This window comes from Thamnophis elegans, chromosome 8 (assembly GCF_009769535.1).
Source record: "Thamnophis elegans isolate rThaEle1 chromosome 8, rThaEle1.pri, whole genome shotgun sequence".
Taxonomy (NCBI): Eukaryota; Metazoa; Chordata; class Lepidosauria; order Squamata; family Colubridae; genus Thamnophis; species Thamnophis elegans.
In genome coordinates, this window is record NC_045548.1 from 12,303,370 (window position 1) to 12,315,620 (window position 12,251).

At 37.7% G+C, this 12,251-nt stretch overlaps 1 protein-coding gene across 6 annotated transcripts in view; it reads left to right on the forward strand.

The window, feature by feature from the left end:
* Positions 1–12,251, forward strand: part of LOC116512390 (threonylcarbamoyladenosine tRNA methylthiotransferase-like) — a 342,750-nt gene that overhangs the window by 244,160 nt on the left and 86,339 nt on the right. The gene's annotated exons all lie outside the window — the stretch shown is intronic.

The following is a 12,251-nucleotide window of genomic DNA, read 5'->3' on the forward strand; positions in this document are numbered from 1 at the left end:
AATGAATTTTGGATGACATCCTGGGTGTGAATGAATAGATGCCACATTGGATAGATGGGTATTCTTCCCTCCTTTGGATGACATTTCACATAGGCAGTTGCACATACAGAAATTTTCTAATAAATCAATTAAAATAGCATAAGATAATGCTTGGGAACTTGCCTTTTTAGGTGATGCTAGCCTGTATCTTATGGATAATTCTCATGCATTCATTATCATGGTATTGCCACTGTTGACATCACCATCCAAGAAGATGGTAGCAATAAGCTTCATCGAATCAAGGTTCCTGGAAATGTGAGCAAAATCTCTAGGGCAGGAGGGTCAAACACAATTTCATTGTGGGCCGCATCAGGGCTATGGTTGATCTCAGGGGGCTGGGTGAGTGAGGCTGACTGGGTGGGTGTGGCCAGCTTGACCGCCACTCAGTGGGTGTGTCTGACTGGGTGGGCATGGCCGACTGGGTGGGTGTGGCCAACTTGACACCACTCCCTGGGTGGGCATGGCTGACTGGGTAGGGGTGGCCAGCTTGACATGACTTCCAAAACTGCTGGCATGTTTCCTCTTCTCATTGGGTAGGCTGGGCCAAAGCAACACAGGTAGACCAGGCTGAAGCAATGTGGGCCAGCCCCTTACATTTTCCAAGATGGCCCCGTGGGGCGGATCTGACCACATCGCAGGCTGGATCCAACCTGCGGGCCTTGTGTTTCACACCCCTGCTCTAGGGGAACCAAAAGGTGGTGTAATAAGTAGATTCAGTGGAAACAGAATTCTTTTTTTTTTGCCTAGTTTTTTTTTATTTTATAACATATGAAATCATGGAAACAGAATTCTGATCAAGTGTTGGAAAGTTGAAATGGAATAGATGTTTTGGGTGGCTGGAATGACAGAATTCCTGAATATGGCTTTTGAGCTGGCTGTAACGAACAAGCCTTTTCCACTGGTACTTTTTATTTTATGTTTTTATTTAATGTGGGTTTTTTTGCAGGTCCCAGTGTGGCTTTCATTGACTTTGTATATTTCAGTATGCTGGCTAAAATAAATCTCCAGATTTTCATTCCTCCAGTGATTGTGCCCATAGCTTTTAAAGTATGTTGTCTGGTTTAATTTTTCCAAGCAGCATTCACTCTGCTGCTGTCTTAGTAACATGTTTCAAAACATTGACTGATTTGTGAAGTAATCACGAATTTAGTGAAGCGTGAAAAAGAAGTATTCCACTGGCATAAACAATATAAAAGGTAAATTCATGCCTTAAGGCAAGGGGTTTTTATTCAGTTTATAGTGTTTGAAGTTAAATTGCTTCTGGCCTGTGTAATTACTGATAAACTAATTCTCATGTTTTCCAGTCTCAACCCTTTTTTCTTGTCCTAAATCTGCTGAAGAGTATTTCTCAAGAGGCAATCTCTGGACTTGGAAAAGGGTTGGTTTATTCATGATGATAACCATTTTCAGAGGCAATATGTAAGTTATTTAACTACAGTCTGATTAGGCAACCCAGCGAAACATAGCTGGGCCTAATTCTCCCCCCACCCTCCTCTCTTTCACCATGTGTCTGCTCAGTTGAAGGACCTGATAAGCTTTCTCCCCCAGATGTTTCTATGGAAAAGAGGCAGGAAGCTTGATGGCTTAGCCCCCCCCCCCTTTGTTGCTACAGTGGTCTTTTTTTATGAGTTGGGATTGAGATTTGTTTTTAGAAAAAATGAACTCCGAGAGCCATAAATAGCAAGGACTACATTTTCAGAGAAATAATGCTGCAGGGCCACAAAAACGGGTGAAAAATGCATTTTTGACAATGGCCTTGAAAATTAAAAAAAATGCACCTCGTCATCACTGTCGTTATTAAACAATAAGACCTGGATGATTTCATTCAGGCTTTATCTGAGTATCTAAGCCATAATATGTCAGTTTCAAATTTGCATGCAGGTCCATGGGATCCTTGAATATATTAATACTTCCTTGTGTGTACATATAACGTCTACCAACATCTGTGATCTCTTATTGCATGTTAACATAAATGGAATTACAATAGAAATACTCTATGGTGCGGAGATAACTTTCACACTAATGTCTCTTGTAAAAAAGAAATTGTGTGTTTTCAATTTGTAACAAGTTGACACACCACTACTAAGTGTAGACTACTGAGCAAGTATTTCTATGGCAATATTTCTATAGTAGCCTTCCCAACCTAGACATTCTCCCAATGTGGGGAATTCCCAGAGAACCTGTTACTGAAAATTCTGGAAGTTGATACACAGACTTTATCCTCACGTATGAATATGATATGCTTGGTTTTGTTAGCAATCTGAAGGGAAAGGGCCTCTCGAAGTTCTTGTAGCATTGATTGATTATATGCCATCAAATCATTTTTAACTCCATCACAATCAAAGACAAGGGTGATTCAGCAATATCCGAAAAGGCATTTTTCTACCCCTGAATGAAACATCTAAAGTAAATGAAGTTTTCTTCCGGAGTATTCCATTATATAAATCTAGCTCGAAGCTTAATGTGATTAGAATGTAGTTGTGATCTTTTCTCAGTAGCCATTACGTTAAGCTTTGGAGAATGTCATTCTTCCATATATGAATTCTTACCAATGTAGTAAAATACTAGCAGCCAAAAAAAAAGGCAGTTTAAGCTAAGTAAGATTGTCTCTTAATAAAGAATAATAAGCAACATCTTACTATATCCAAAATCCTTTAATTCTAAATGTGGAGAGATAGCAGAAGATTAGTTGACAGTTTTCAGTTATCATGAAGCAAATCTTAAACTTGTTCTCATGATTATTTCCTGGATGCAATCCTTAATAAATGCAAACCTTAGTTTTTATAATAACCTTTGGTAATGTGAGCCTTGATCCATTAAGATGCCATTCATTTGTGATGCATCTCCAAATCCCCTTTTTATGCATTTTCAATCAACACATGCTTGCTCTGAATTTATGCATGTGCATAGAAGGAGATGTAATTTAAACACATCTGTTCAAATATGCATTTCAGATAAACTTGGTGCTGGTTCTCATAATGTGGCTGAGGTTTTGACGTGTATTATATCCCCAAAGTACACACCAGATGGTATTTATTAGAGATTTAATGGAAATGAAGTTTCAGGATGTTGAGCTTTTGTCACAAGTCTCTCATTTTAAAGTCATAAAACAGTAATGATCTAAAATTATCAATCTTTAATGAAGTTTTGTACACGGTTTCATTTGTATGGGAAGAATATACTGTGTAAAGATAAGTAAGTTTACATGGAAGGAGGAGGGTCAAAAATAAACTTATTCCTTGAGTGAAATCAGTGACAAAATGTAGACGCAGAGAGAGAGAAATGGATGTGTCTGTTTCATGCTTTTCAGAACCTGGGCTACCTGGAAATGTTAAAAATATGTTTGCTTTTTATCAGCATTCACATAATATAGACGTTTGTACTATACTTTGTATTAATATAGCATTTTATTTTTTTATATGTGAAAATTAAATACATCTTTATGATAAATTGTTTTCTCATTGTTTTCCAATGAGAAAAACAAACCTGCTTGCGGTATCATTTCCTTCCCAAATTTACGTAGTTTGGATAAAATTTGGACATTTTATTTATTAATTAAGAAAAGGCCCTAAAACCATTTATTTCTGCCTATTTTCTTATGCTAGTAATTTATTAATATGTAACACATTAAAGTTTTACATTTAATTAGATGCAGGAATAGCATATGAGAGATATAACTTATAAAACAATCAAATCTGTACCATCTGTTGTAGATTTGTGTGTATGCATATTTGTGAAAGGGGTTCCAACTCTAGGCTGTTTGTGTGGATGGTTGTGAGAGGTGTGTGGACCGATATATCAAATAATATAGTATTACAAGGAATAATAACACAACAGTTCATTTAGTGACCATTCAAAGTTACAACGGCACTGAAAAAAATGACGTATGGCTATTTTTCACACTTACGACGTTTGCAGTATCCCCGTGGTATATCCGGCTGCTTGACAACAGGTTCATATTTACGACAGTTGCAGTGTCCCAGGGGCCATGTGATCCTCTTTTGCGACCTTCTGACAAGCAAAGTCAATGGGGAAGCCATGTTCACTTAACAACTGTGTTACTAATTTAATAACTGCAGCGATTCACTTAACAAATGAGGGGAAGGGGAAAATTCGCTTCACAAATTTCTCACTTGGCAACATAAATTCTGGGCTCCATTGTGGTCGTAAGTCGAGGATTATCCTTATGGAGATTTAAAATAGGTTGTCACAGAAGGTATGCTTGAAGGAAATCTCCCTCTGAAAGGGCCTTAAATATTCAAGACTTACCCACCGCCCACGGAAGCTGTGCAACTCTAATTGATGAAACTGGATTCTCCAAAGCTTCAGTTTCCATCAGATGCCTGGCCGGCAAGCGGTGGTTCTTTTGTCTTAACACACTTGTGGCTCTCCATATGCTGCTGCCAGCATTCCTGAGAATGAAAAAGGCTTTGCCACCAGTTCCAGATCAAGAGTGCTTCATATCGGGTTCAGGGGTGGCAGGTTCTTCCTATGCTGCATATTTGGGCCATTTTGAGAATGTTTTGTGCTAGAAACAGAGCTGATTTGAGTTTGAAACACTTCTGAAGTTATTGCAATAGCTTCTTTTGTAATGCAAAGCAGTTGTTTCGAACTTAAAACAATGGCTTCAAAGTTGAAATGGAATGTGATGTACACTGACTTTGGGTGACTTCGAAAGGTGTGATGCACAGATACAGATACTTTAAATATGTAATAAACTCTTGAACAAAAGATATCCTTCAGCTGCTGCATTTCAGTCCCGGAGAATGATATCACCAGATCTCAGCTGGCTTTATTAATTATATTTGCCATATATAGCTACTTCCTGACAACAACTTTTCGCATAACACGTAACACGTGTTCAATGTTACCATGGCACTGGAAAAAATGGATTGCAAAGTTCTTGTGTTTACAACTGTTGCAGCATCCCCCCACAGCAGAGATGGGTTCCTGTACCAATTGGTAACGATTCACTTCACATGCGTGCCTGCCCGCCATGCAATTGACTGAAAATTGTTCTGTGCATGCGCAGAAATATGCTGGCAATGGCAGAAGAGACTGGGGAACCGGTTCAGGGGCATGGCCAGCCTGGGTCGCTGCAGGTTCTGCGACCCAGGCCAGATCACCACTACCAGGAGCAACCCACCTCTGCCCCACAGACTTGTGATCAAAATTCGGCTGCTTGACAACTTGCATTGATTTACCATTTACCATTGCAGTATCCTGGAGTCACGTGATCACCATTTGCAACCTTCCCAGCTAGCTTTCAATATGCAAAGTCGGGGATTTGCTTAGTAACCATGCAATAAATAAATAAATCATAAAATCAGACATACTTCACAACAGCCTCCTTACTTAGCAACAGAAATTCTGGCCCCAGTTGTGGTCGTAATTTGAGGATTACCTATAAGTAATGCATAAAGCTACATTAAGAATTCAAGTTTGCATTGTTTATTTCCTATTCCTTGAAGCATGATTATGTAAACAATTTTGTGAATTAATGTTCTTCCTGATTTTTCACCGAATGATTTAATGCGCCCAAGTACAGTTGATCTCTTATTTTCTCTCACTACAGCTATCTGAAAGGTGCTTTTTCAAGAAGCAAACTGGAGTTTCTGGTTTTTGTTTGAAGAACGTTTCACTTCTCATCCAAGAAGCTTCTTCAACTTCTTGGGTGAGCAAAGAAGAGCTGAAGAGCCTCTTGAAAAAGCACCTTTGGAGACAACCATGACCGAGAGTCTCTATAGACATACTCTACAGCTACTTCAGAGGTGGTATTCAGCAGGTTCTGACCAGTTCTGGAGAACCGGTAGCGGAAATTTTGAGTAGTTCGGGGAACCAGTAAATACCACCTCTGACTGCCCCCCCCCCACATCTACTCTCTGCCTCTCGAGTCCCAGCTGATTGGGAGGAAATGGGGATTTTGCAGTATCCTTCTCCTGCCACGCCCACCAAGCTATGTCCACCAAGCCATGCCCATAGAACCAGTAGCAAAAATCCCACCACTGGGCTACTTCTTAACCATTTGGGTACTGGAGAACAGCCTAATGCTGGCAAAGATTGAGGGCAAAAGAAGAAAGGGACAACAGAGAATGAGGTGGCTGAAGTCACCAAAGCAGTCGGTGTGAGCTGAAATGGACTCGAGGATGGTAGAAGACAGGAAGGCCTGGAGGAACGTTGTCCATGGGGTTGCGATGGGTTGGACACGACTTCGCAACTAACAACAACAAAGGCTGTTTCCCATGTGTATTTGTTCGTGTTATGGTTTTATAACCCAACCAAAAACTCTAGCAGTATATAACAGAGTACAAATTCAAAATCAAGATAAAACAAGCAAAGAATAGAAATCTGCCGGATGGCCACCAAAAGCATGTTAAAAACAGGCTGAATAGTTTTGTCCTAAGAAATTTAGGCGGGAACTGCTCATAATCAAGGAGTTTTATAGTATCAGGACTATAACAGAGAACAGCTGCTGCCTGGTTCATATCTTACATGGCATAGAGACTCTAAGCCAACTTTCTTGTCATGTTCTTACTGGACAGGCAGATTCAACTTCGGTGAATTGTTTAAGGTATAATAAAATTCTCTTTAAACTTGCCAGTATGTTACATAAGGTTAAGAGATCATTAGTTATCTTGATATATATGTGATGAAATTGCTATATTTTGCTATATTTTTTGCTACATTTTTGGCCACACATTCTCATATGATAGGCAAAAAAAATTCCTTTGTTGTTTGCCCGGGGTGATATTGGCAGAGATAATTGATTGGACTCTGATAGGAATGCAGGGCACGTTACCAGCTGATAAATGTTTCAAAAGCTTTTGCTTACCAGTCAAATAAGTGTATATAGTGTCACTCTTAGATTAGATAAGGTTGCAGACAGGCTGATTTAGATTGTTACTGAGAGGTTGCTCAATTATTGAAGGAAAAAAAACTGGTTCTTAAAGTAGACACCATCCATTAAGAGGTGTCTAAACTGTGTGTGAGAGAGTGTGTAATTATATTTAAGCTTGGTTAACTACAAATGTTGGCAATGTACACCTTTTGTAGGCCAGTTCAGCCCTGGTTTAATCAGAGATTAAACAGAACAGCAAGAGTTGCCAAAAGATAGCCTCAGTTTTGGATTGCAGTAATTACATGCAAGAAGAGTTGGAAGGAGATAAAATGGAAGGGAAATTATCTGTTATGGCTTGAACATTGATTTTGGCAAGAAGGCATTTTACAGAACCAAGAGAGACTTCAGACATCACAGAGCTTCTAACTTCTAAAACATACATTTATTTTTGGTTCAGTTGATATCTATATGGTACGGTAACAAATAAAACATGATTTTGTTCATGCTCGTTGGTAGAATTGTACAATACACAGCCCAAAAAATTGCAGAGATGTCAAAATAATTTCATACTTAAGCAAATACTATCTTTTTTAAATTTTGCAGCTTAAAATAACATACCTTTCATATAAAATGTGATGTGGGTGGGTTATTTAAAGTGACTTTAAAAAAAAAAACAAGCATTCACATTTGCTCTAGATTTTATCTAAGGTTGTGAAAATTTCCATTGGCTTCCTAATTGTATAATATTTTCTTCATGCTACTATATGTACTATCATGTGCAATTAATTGAAATGAAATGTAGACAGGAGCTTATTGTTGGAATTGGTTTAATAATGAATAATTATTAAACAGAAGGGAAGGTCAAGCATGTCATCAGTCTTGAATCCCATCATGCCCACCAGAGGTTTAAGTCCAGCCCACCTTGAAGTCTTTTGACTCTTATCCACCTCCAATTTGCTTTGATGGTTAATACTTCAGTTTCTTGTAGTAAGTGTTAGCATGCAATAAACCTGCATTCATTTGAACCATCTTGGCTTCAGATTTCCTGTGCTTGACAGCCTAGTTCCTACTGAAATGATAAACTAAACATACCTAGGCTGCATCACACTATAAGTGGCATCATATTTTTTTTAATCCTGTACATATAAAAAGAACAAGAATATAATTAAGAGAGCTTGGGCTGCAACATTTTTTTTTCTAGCAAGCTACATTTCTATATATATATATGTGAACTGGTGTCATGAGGAGAGAGTCCTGGTTTGGATTCTGAAAGAGTACAAACCGTATACATTTTTTATTACCTTGGTGAAATGTTAATCTTATCATCGGTTGAATAGCATTTACTTGCATTCGGTTTGGGATTTATGGTGAGTAATCCTATTTAGGAAAAGTGAATTAGCTTGCAATTTCCATATTAACATCAAAGAAAATGTGAAGATATCCACATATATTCCTTGTCACTCTGAGGGAATTGTTGCTACTTGAAGGAGTAGTGATTTTGTTGCTTCAAGCATAAGTGGAACTTGCCATTCATGTTTCCATAGAAACAGGAAAACACAAGAAGTAGGTGATCTTGCCATGCTGTAGATATTATATTTTTGCTGTTGCCGTATGTGTCATTAAAATGACTGGTGTAACGCTGACTGTTTTTTTATCAAATAGAATGTACACCCTATTAATCTTTGAGATGTCAAACAGTGCTACTTTTCATTCATCCCTAGAATAATATAATTCCTCTCATTTAAGTCTGCCAGAAATGCTTACTTTGCTCATATGAACAAGAGCAAAATTCAGAATATTCTGCTCCAATAATTTGGAGCACATGTAAAGTTTTTAAAAGCATATTTAATATATATTAGAGCTAATGCAGGGTCTCTGTCTACCACTCGTAGAAGGGGGTTCAGTCCAGTACTTGGCATACTCTCTCTCCAAGTTGTGTATTAGCAGCAAATTGGAGCTGAAAAATATCATTAGACATATTCAAAATGTCAATTGACCAGAAATTCTAGTTTATTGTTTATAAGAACACATAGATATATCCTTGTTTTTTATTTGATTGATTTTATTTTTTATTTTATCTTATCTTATTTTATTCTATTTCATCTCATCATATGTATTTTCACTTATTTCAATGTATCTTACCTTACTTCATTTTATGATGCTTATGCTTTCATAAGGTCAACTGACTAATTAATAAAGTATTATTGTATAGTGCTGTTTATTATTTATAAAAAGCATGCTGGTATACAACATTCGGAAGTATGCTCCCTATTGTAGATAAAATTGACCAGGAATGGACAATTTATTTCTGTATTCAAACCTGAAATCCTAGTTTGTTTCTTTTATTTATAATTTGGGGGTGTTCCTGATTTATGAAGTTTGGTTTATTTGAGAGCAATTCAACAGAATCTTTTGTTCAAACATGACAATAATCTGCTCATTCCTGGTTAATTTTACTTGCTCATAGAAGGAAAAGATGAATAACCAATCTGTACTGGTAAATTCTTCACAATAAACCAGGAATGTTAGTTTATTGTTATGTTTTCATTATATTCAATTATATGAATCTGATTTATTCTTAGTGTTCTACAATAGATCCGGAAACTGCAATGTAGCTATCTCTTGATGGCTATCATATTCATTCCATTCCAGAAAATTTCTCTGTCTTCAGTTTTGGTAATCCCAGAAGTTGGGCTTCTGGAAGAAAAATGACAGGCCAAATATGGCTCAATGAAAAGCTGTTCAGACAAAGCTTGAGTAGATGAGATCATCTCCAGATAGCAGCTGTTGATTTTTTAAAAATATGTTTTGATTGAAAGGTTTTCTTCTTAATATAAAATACAAATGAAAATGAAGGTAGTGGGGGGAAAGGGGGAAGAAAAAAGAGAGAGGAAAGGGACAGAAAGAAAAGGGGGGGAAAGCCATGGAAAAATATTTTGGCTTTGAATTTTTTTAAAAAGCACAATACATTTTTTAAAAGTGGACCCTTGCAACTAAGGATTACAATTAAGACAGACGAACACAAATTACAGAATGAAGCAAAATATTCCAACAATGGACATATTGAAAGATATTTGGGGGGGGAAACCCCTTAAAATTAATTTTAATAGTATCAACAGAAACATCTGCCTTTATGTATAGACTGAATCTAAAAATGTTATGGAAGAGGAGCAAGGTTTACCTGACAAAACTGACACAGTTGAAAATGGATTTACAAATGATAAGCTACAAGAATGACATAGAAAAAGATGCTACCTTAGATTAGATTAGATTAGATTAGATTGTTTATTTGTATGCCGCCCTTTTCCCTGGGGGGACTCAGGGCGGCTCACAATCAAAAGGAAGGGGGGGACAGACTTTTACATATAAGACAGTACATGATTAAAACGCAACATTCATACCATTCGGGCGGTTACAATCTTTAGCCCCAGGCCTGACGGGATAGCCAGATTCTAAGGGCTGTGCGGAAGGTCTGGAGGGTGGTGAGGATACGAAGCTCCACGGGGAGATCGTTCCATTGGGTCGGGGCTACCACCGAGAAGGCTCTCCTCCGCGTGGTGGCCAGTCGGCATTGGCCAGCGGATGGAACTCGGAGGAGGCCTAAACGATGAGATCTAATGGGTCGTGTGGAGGTGATCGGCAGTAGGCACCTTAGAGATACAAAAGGAACCAGATGTTATTTTAATAATTAAAAAAGATGTACAAACAATAAACCAAGAGAGTGACTTGGAGAATTTTCCCATATTGGATCTGCAGAAGAGGTTTGTTAAAATTTTGAAGGATATCATGAGAAGAGAGAAAGAAGGGAAAGTTCTCAGGCATTATTTGAATCAACTTAGATTTTGTTAGAAGTAAAAGGAATGAATATAAAGTTGATTTGTTTGATCAAGATTAAAATAAATATGTTGTTAAAACCTGGTAACCCATAAAGGGCTTTTACTGATATCAGGATGGAAATGATTATGCTTTATGGATTTATTTATAGATAAGACAAGGGAAAGCAGAGATCGTTTGTTGTATTTTAAGAGAAAGTGATGTTACTAAAATTGTATATACTGTATATGATGAAATTGGAAAGGCATTTCTTTACTTATTATTTTTCTTTTTCCCTAATTTTTTCTATTTTCCCCTTCTTTCTTTTCTGTACTTTCTACTTTTTATCTGTATTTTTCACTTTGTACTAGTTTTTATTGTTGTAATTAGAATTATTAATAAAAATATTATAAAAAGGGTAGTGATAGATAATGTTCATTAAGTAGAATGAGATTTTTTTTAAAAAACAAAAGATAAGTACTTGTGTTCCCTTGTGTTCCTCTTGAAGCACATAGGCAAAGAATGCGTAAAGGTTTTTACGACTATCAACACTGACAACCATAGCTGAGCTTAGTAGCGCCAATAGATCAGTAACAGCTACATTACAGAGTTTTTAAAAGTTCCCCACACTTTCATGTGGTGGCAGATTTTGATATATGGTCATCTGTCTTCAAATGCAAAAATTGATGTAAGAACCACCATATGAAATACCCTGTTTTCCCAAAAACAAGATCTCCCCGGATAATAAGCTCAATTGGGCTTTTGTAGCAGTAGCAGCAGTAGACTTATATACCGCTTCATAGGCCTTTCAGGTCTCTCTAAGCGGTTTACAGAGAGTCAGCATATTGCCCCCAACAATCTGGGTCCTCATTTTACCTACCTCGGAAGGATGGAAGGCTGAGTCAACCCTGAGCCGGTGAGATTTGAACCGCTGACCTGCTGATCTAGCAGTAGCCTGCAGTGCTGCATTTAATCACTGCGCCACCTTGGCTCTTTTGAGCGCATGCGTTAAAATAAGCCCTCCCCCAATAGTAAGCCTTCCCCAAAAATATTGTAACACAGCAGCAGCCATGAGGTGACCACGCTCACCGCCTCCTGCACTTCAAAAATAATAAGACATCCCCAAAAATAAGGCCAAGTGCTTATTTGGAGGGGGGGGGGCGTCAAAAGAAACTGAGATCTTGTCTTATTTTCAGGTAGTATGTCCATGCATTATTTCATGCCATGCAATACTACTTTCCCTTAAAAAAAAAATGTTCAGGACCCAACTGTGTTTAAAGATCTGTAGAGATTCTCAGTCATCCAGAGCATGGTTGTCCCAAAGGTGCATTTTCAGGAGACAACTGGACTTTTTTGTTTTTTTCTGAAGAAGCTTCTTGGATGAGAAGAGAAACGTCTTCAAAAGGAAAAAGTCCAGTTGCCTCCTGAAAAAAGCACCTTTGGGATATGTTTAAAGATATTTCTAGGGACGCTTCAAGATTGTTTATTTACACAGAAACACACACCGATTCATACATCCAAAGAGTCAAGGCAGTTTGCAATTAAATAAAGCAGCAACAAA